This window comes from Triticum urartu, chromosome 5 (genome assembly GCF_003073215.2).
Source record: "Triticum urartu cultivar G1812 chromosome 5, Tu2.1, whole genome shotgun sequence".
NCBI classification, from domain to species: domain Eukaryota; kingdom Viridiplantae; phylum Streptophyta; class Magnoliopsida; order Poales; family Poaceae; genus Triticum; species Triticum urartu.
The window spans coordinates 411,596,615-411,604,567 of NC_053026.1; positions in this window are offsets into that span (position 1 = coordinate 411,596,615).

Genomic DNA, 7,953 nt, shown 5'->3' on the forward strand with positions numbered 1-7,953 from the left:
AAGGTGTTATTTTACTACGAACTCTAGGGCTGTTTGTGACACTTATAGGAATAGCCCAATGGATTGATCGGAAAGAATAACTTTCACTACAAGAAATATGTCAAGTTGCGACCATCACTATTGGTCACTGAAAGGTCATTGTTTTTCATTTGCGACCTTTTTTTGACCAAAAACAGATGGTCAAAAGCTGGTGGTCATAAACTGAAATTAACGACCTTCTCTGTGAGAAGGTCGTGGAAGGCCACGACCAAAACAAAAGGTCACTAGTTCAACGACCTTCTATTTTGGTCGCTAGCTCTCTGCCCAGGCCACGTCGGATCCGACGTGGCAAGCTGACGTGCAAAATTGCAACCAAATGAAAAGGTCGTTGACAAGATTTAGCCTGGTCCAGTTCGGTGTTTTACATGGGCCAAGCCCATTAATAAGCCTTTTTAACATACATTTTCTGTTAATTTTCGATAGCTACATGGGCCTAGGCCAAAATTTTAGGCTTTTTGTTTCATGGATCATGGCCTTTTTGTGATCTATTTCATTTTTGGGCCTAAGCCTTTTTATTTTCTTGGCCATCGCCTTTTCACAATTGATTCTTTTAGTAATTTTATTCAGTTTTCCTGAATTGTTTGATTTGTGGCCTTTTTAGGGCCCAGATAGTATATGTTTCATTTCCGATATATCAACAATAAAGTACCAGCAATAAATAACCAGTATTTTGGTCAAGAGAGCCCCAATCACACAAATTTTCAGAAATGACGACCAGAATGAGTATATTATATATATTATAATCATGCCATAGTTCACATCATCCAGGAATTTAGAACAACTACAAAAGTGCTGCCATGAAGTACTATAACAGCCATTCACATCATCCAGGAACATATAATTAGCTACAAAGATGAAGCGTTCCCTTTTTCCAACTTCTTGAGCCTAGAGCTCCTGTAAAAGACAGGATATGATCATTATCATGGCTGTGAATTCAGAACGACAGCAATATCCTCGAACATACAATAGCTAGGAAAAGAATATTGAACAAAATGATTAATAAATACACAAGCAGCTAGGGGTCGATCCTAAAGCATGAGGGCACAGATAACAGTAGCAACCATGAGTAAATATTAGCAAATATTATATTGGTGGAAAAAGTAAATACCAGCAAGCTCTAAGAAGACTCCAAGAAATTGACGGCTCACAATACAATCATGCGTTTGACAACAAATACTACTAGAATTAAGGTGCAGAACACATTCTAAGCAGTATCAACATAATGGCGGTAACAATTAACATTAACAGCTAGTAGGACATCAATCAAGCACAACTAAGCTACTAACATTCACCAAATTTAAAAATGTGTCCATCTAGTTAACAAAAGTACAACACCGCACTTAGGAACTCGGAGCAAGAAAAAGATCATGTTGCTTAGGAGCTACCACAAATGATACTGATCATGGGAAAAAACAAGTTGGTATGATATCATTTATTCATTCATTCTCATCACGATCATACATTGAATTCATTAAAGGTTACGGATTCATTTCTTGACATAGCATTGGAAAATCACAAGAATAGTATATGAACCAAAGTGTCCAGATAAGTAGATAACACATGGAGGTGGAAGGAAATATGCCCTAGAGGCACTAATAAAGTTGTTATTTATATTTCCTTATATCATGATAAATGTTTATTATTCATGCTAGAATTGGATGAACCGGAAACTTAGTACGTGTGTGAATACATAGACAAACAAAGTGTCACTAGTATGCCTCTACTTGACTAGCTTGTTGAATCAAAGATGCTTGAGTTTCCTAACCATAGACATGAGTTGTCATTTGATTAATGGGATCACATCATTAGAGAATGATGTGATTGACTTGACCCATTCCGTTATCATAGCATTGTGATCGTTTAGTATATTGCTATTGCTTTCTTCATGACTTATACATGTTCCTGTGACTATGAGATTATGCAACTCCCGAATACCGGAGGAACACTTTGTGTGCTGCCAAACGTCACAACATAATTGGTGATTATAAAGGTGTTCTACAGGTGTCTCCGATGGTACTTGTTGAGTTGGCATAGATCAAGATTAGGATTTGTCACTCCGATTGTCGGAGAGGTATCTCTGGGCCCTCTCGGTAATGCACATCACTATACGCCTTGCAAGCAAAGCAAGTAATGAGTTAGTTGCGGAATGATGTATTATGGAACGAGTAAATAGACTTGCCAGTAACGATATTGAACTAGGTATTGAGATACCGACGATCGAATCTCGGGCAAGTAACATACCGATGACAAAGGGAACAACGTATGTTGTTATGCGGTTTGAACGACAAAGATCTTCGTAGAATATGTAGGAACCAATATGGGCATCCTGGTTCCGCTATTGGTTATTGACCGGAGATGAGTCTCGGTCATGTCTACATAGTTCTCCAACCCGAGGGTCTGCATGCTTAACGTTCGGTAACGATCGGTAATATGAGTTTATGTGTTTTGATGTATCGAAGGTAGTTTGGATCCCCCGATATGATCACGGACATGACGAGGAGTCTCAAAATGTTCGAGACATAAAGATCGATATATTGGATGACTATGTTTGGACTTCGGAAGGGTTTCGGGCAAGTTCGGATGAATACCGGAGTATCGGGGGGTTACCGGGACCCCCTGGGGAGTGTAATGGGCCTCATGGGCCTTCGTGGAGAAGAGGAGGGAAAGCCAGGGTAGGCCGCACGGCCCCTCCCCCTTTAGTCCATTTTGTACAAGGAAGGGGGGGGCACCGCCCCCCTTTTTCCTTCCCCCTCTCTCCTCCTTCCTTCCCTCCTACTCCTACTCCTACTCTTGGAAGGGTTGGAGTCCTACTCCCGATGGGAGTAGGACTCCCCTTGGGGAGTGCCTAGGAGGCCGGCCTCCTCCCCCTCCTCCACTCCTTTATATACGGGGAGGGGGTACCCCATAGACACACAAGTTGATTATTGATCTTTTAGCCGTGTGCGGTGCCCCCCTCCACCATAATCCACCTCGGTCATATCGTAGCGGTGCTTAGGCGAAGCCCTACGTCGGTAGCTTCATCAACACCGTCATCACGCCGTCGTGCTGATGGAACTCTCCCTCGAAGCTCTACTGGATCGAGAGTTCGTTGTACATCACTGAGCTAAACGTGTGCAGATCACGGAGGTATCGTACGTTCGGTACTAGGATCAGTCGATCGTGAAGACGTAGGACTACATCAACCGCGGTGTGATAACGCTTCCTCTTACGGTCTACGAGGGTATGTGGACGACACTCTCCCCTCTCGTTGCTAGGCATCACCATGATCTTGCGTGTGCGTAGGATCTTTTTTTGAAATTACTGCGTAACCCAACAAAGGTCACAATCACATAGCAAAGGAATAGTGGGACAGACTGAGGACTTACCCTCTGGACAAATCAAAGACTTCATGCTTCCTCACGCTTCCTCTTCCTCGGTGGACAAATCAATGACTTCACTTCCTCTTCCTCATGCACCAACAGGAAGACCATCTCAAACACCTTGGTGCCAACAACCTGCAAAACAGCACAACCATCCACACATTAAGGACTGACTTTAGATCAGCGGGTCCATTGACACAAGGCAATAAGAAACTATACTCACACAGCGATAATCACCAGCATTCCCAACAATGATCTAGGTCTCTAGTTTACTGTTTATTTCCTCTAGGTACATCAATTAATTAAGTACAAATAGTTAGTTCCCTGCTAGCTTGTGTAGGTACAACAAGGCTATCAATCAATTAATTCAGTCCGAGCAGTTAACAACAAGGCTGTGTAGGTACACCACTGGGACTGAAATACTAATTAGAAGAGTGATTGATACTTGTGGCTGAGAGTGATCATGCTGAGTGAATCAATGGATTCTCAACCGCGTGCACACATGAATAGCCTAATCTTACAATGTACGGTAAGTTAGGGTCAATGCAAAATTAATTAGCTAAAATAAACTACTTGATAACCCACAAGTATAGGGGATCGCAACAGTTTTCGAGGGTAGAGTATTCAACCCAAATTTCTTGATTCCACACAAGGGGAGCCAAAGAATATTCTCAAGTATTAGCAGCTGAGTTGTCAATTCAACCACACCTGGAAACTTAATATCTGCAGCGAAGTGTTTAGTAGCAAAGTAATATGATAGTAGTGGTGACGGTAGCAAAAGGTAACAGTAGTAAAAGTAATGTTTTTGGTATTTTGTAGTGATGATAGCAATAGCAACGGAAAAGTAAATAAGCGAAGAACAATATATGGAAAGCTTGTAGGCAATGGATCGGTGATACAGAATTATGCTGGATGTGGTTCATCATGTAACAGTCATAACCTAGGGTGACACAGAACTAGCTCCAGTTCATTGATATAATGTAGGCATGTATTTCGAACATAGTCATACGTGCTTATGGAAAAGAACTTGCATGACATCTTTTGTCCTACCCTCCCGTGGCAGTGGGGTCCTTACGGAAACTAAAGGATATTAAGGCCTCCTTTTAATAGAGAACCAGAACAAAGCATTAACGCATAGTGAATACATGAACTCCTCAAACTACGTTCATCCTCGATAAGTATCCCGATTATTGTCACTTCGGTATTAACGGATCATAACACATAATAGGTGACTATAGACTTGCAAGATAGGATCAAGAACACTCATATATTTATGAAAACATAATAGGTTCAGATGTGAAATCATGGCACTCGGGCCCTAGTGACAAGCATTAAGCATAGCAAAGTCATAGCAACATCAATCTCAGAACATAGTGGACACTAGGGATCAAACCCTAACAAAACTAACTCGATTACATGATAGATCCCATCCAACCCATCACCATCCAGCAATCCTACAATGGAATTACTCACGCACGGTGGTGAGCATCATGAAATTGGTGATGGAGGATGGTTGATGATGTCGATGGAGACGAATTCCCCTCTTCGGAGCCCCGAACGGACTCCAAATCAGCCCTCTCGGGAGGTTTTAGGGCTTGGCGGTGGCTCCATATTGTAAAACATGATGATTTCTTCTCTCTGATTTTTTTCTCATCGAAACTCAATATATGGAGGTGGAGTTGGAGTCGGAGAAGCAACAGGGGGCCCACGAGGTAGGGGGCGCGCCCTAGGGGGGCAGGCGCGCCCCCCACCCTCGTGGCAAGGTGGTGGCCCCCCTGGCAGGTATTTTTCTTATTTTCTGAAAAGTGTCTCCGTGAAGTTTCAGGTCATTCCGAGAACGTTTGCTCCTGCACATAAATAACACCATGGTAATTCTGCTGAAAATAGCGTTAGTCTGGGTCAGTTCCATTCAAATCATGCAAGTTAGAGTCCAAAACAAAGGCAAAAGTGTTTGGAAAAGTAGATATGTTGGAGACGTATCAACTCCCCCAAGATTAAACCTTTGCTTGTCCTCAAGAAATTCAGTTGACAAATTGAAAGTGATAAAGAAAAACTTTTACATACTCTGTTTGCTCTTGTTGTTGTAAATATGTAAAGCCAGCATTCAAGTTTTCAGCAAAGATTATGACTAACCACATTTGCAATAACGCATAGGTCTCAAGTTTACTCATATCAATAGCATAATCAACTAGCGAGTCATAATAATAAAACTCGGATGACAACACTTTCTCAAAACAATCATAATATGATATAACAGGATGGTATCTCACTAGCCCTTTCTGAGACCGCAAAACATAAATGCAGAGCACCTTTAAAGACCAAGGACTGACTAGACATTGTAATTCATGGTAAAAGAGATCCAGTCAAGTCATACTCAATGTAAACTAACAGTAATGAATGCAAATGACAGCGGTGCTCTCCAACTGGTGCTTTTTTAATAAGAGGATGATGACTCGGCATAAAAGTAAATAGATAGGCCCTTCATAGAGGGAAGCAAAGATTTGTAGAGGTGCCAGAGCTCGGTTTTGAAACAGAGGTGAATAATATTTTGAGCGGTATACTTTCATTGTCAACATAACAACCAAGAGATGGCGATATCTTCCATGCTACACACATTATAGGCGGTTCCCAAACAGAATGGTAAAGTTTGTACTCCCCCTTCCACCAACAAGCATCAATCCATGGCTTGCTCGAAACAACGAGTGCCTCCAGCTAACAAGAGTCCCAGGGGGAGTTTTGTTTGCAATTATTTTGATTTAGTTTGCATAAAGCATGGGACTGGGCATCCCGATGACCAGCCATTCATCTCGTGAGTGAGGAGCGGAGTCCACTCCTCTTGAGAATAACCCGCCTAACATGGAAGATACAGACAGCCCTAGTTGATACATGAGCTATTCGAGCATACAAAACAGGATATTTATTTGAAGGTTTAGAGTTTGGTATATACAAATTTACTTGGAACGGCAGGTAGATACCGTATATAGGTAGGTATGGTGGACTCATGTGGAATAACTTTGGGGTTTAAGGGATTTGGATACACAAGCAGTATTCCCGCTTAGTACAGGTGAAGGCTAGCAAAAGACTGGGAAGAGACCAGCTAGAGAGCGACAACAGTCATTAACATGCATTAAAATTAATCAATACCGAATGCAAGCATGAGTAGGATATAATCCACCATGAACATAAATATCATGAAGGCTATGTTGATTTTGTTTCAACTACATGCGTGAACATGCGCCAAGTCAAGTCACTTAAATCATTCAGAGGAGGATACCACCCTATCATACCACATCATAACCATTTTAATAGCATGTTGGCACGCAAGGTAAACCATTATAACTCATAGCAAATCAAGCATGGCACAAGAAACTATGATCTCTAATTGTCATTGCAAACATGTTTATTCATAATAGGCTGAATCAGGAACGATGAACTAATCATATTTACAAAAACAAAAGAGGTCGAGTTCTTACCAGCTTTTCTCATCTCAGCCAGTCCATCATATAACATCATAATTGCCCTTCACTTGCATGACCGAACGATGTGAATAATAATAATAGTGCGCATGCATTGGACTAAGCTGGAATCTGCAAGCATTCAATAAACAGGAGAAGACAAGGCAATATGGGCTCTTTTGTCAGATCAACATTAATGCATATAAGAGCCACTTCAACAATTTAATTATGGTCTTCTCCTATCGACCCCCAAAGAAAAGAAAAGAAATAAAACTATTTACACGGGAAAGCTCCCAACAAGCAAAAGAAGAACATGCAATCTTTTTGGTTTTTCTTTTTAATTACTACTACAAGCATGGAAAGTAAATTAATTAAAAGCTACAACTAATTTTTTTGTTTTTCTTAAGGTTTATTAAACACACAAGAAGAAAGCATAAAAAGGAAAATAAACTAGCATGGATGATACAATGAAAAAGTGTGAGCACCGACATCTAGCAATGAGTGTGTGAGCATAAATGTAATGTCGGTGGGAAATACGTACTCCCCGAAGCTTAGGCTTTTGACCTAAGTTGGTCTATGGCCACGGCTGGCCTGGTTGATATCCATAATAGTAGCTGGGGTCGTACTGTGGTGCAGCAGCTATCGCCTGCTGAGCTGCAGCGTGGCGACGAGCGGCCTCCTCTCTCATCTCGTACTCATCTGCCTCCTCTCTGGTAATAGTATATCCTCCTCTTGCCTGATAATCAAAGAGAGCAGGAGCAGGGAGAGTAATACGGACAGCACGGATAATCAGATAACAGACAGAAAAATATTTATTTTTATTTTATTTAATATAAATAATAGAAAGTAAAAAGTGGGGTACAGAAGGTTGTGCCTTCTAGTTTCATCCATCTCATGATCATCAAAAGGAATCCACTAACAAGGTTGATCAAGTCTTGTTAATGAACTCATTCTGAATAACATGGAATCGGAGAAATTTCTAATAACACTATGTTACCTCAATGGGGATATGCACATCCCCAATAATAATAATATCATATTTATTCTTGACGGTAGGAAGAGGAAATTCAAAGCCTCCAAATATAATCAATGGAATTTTT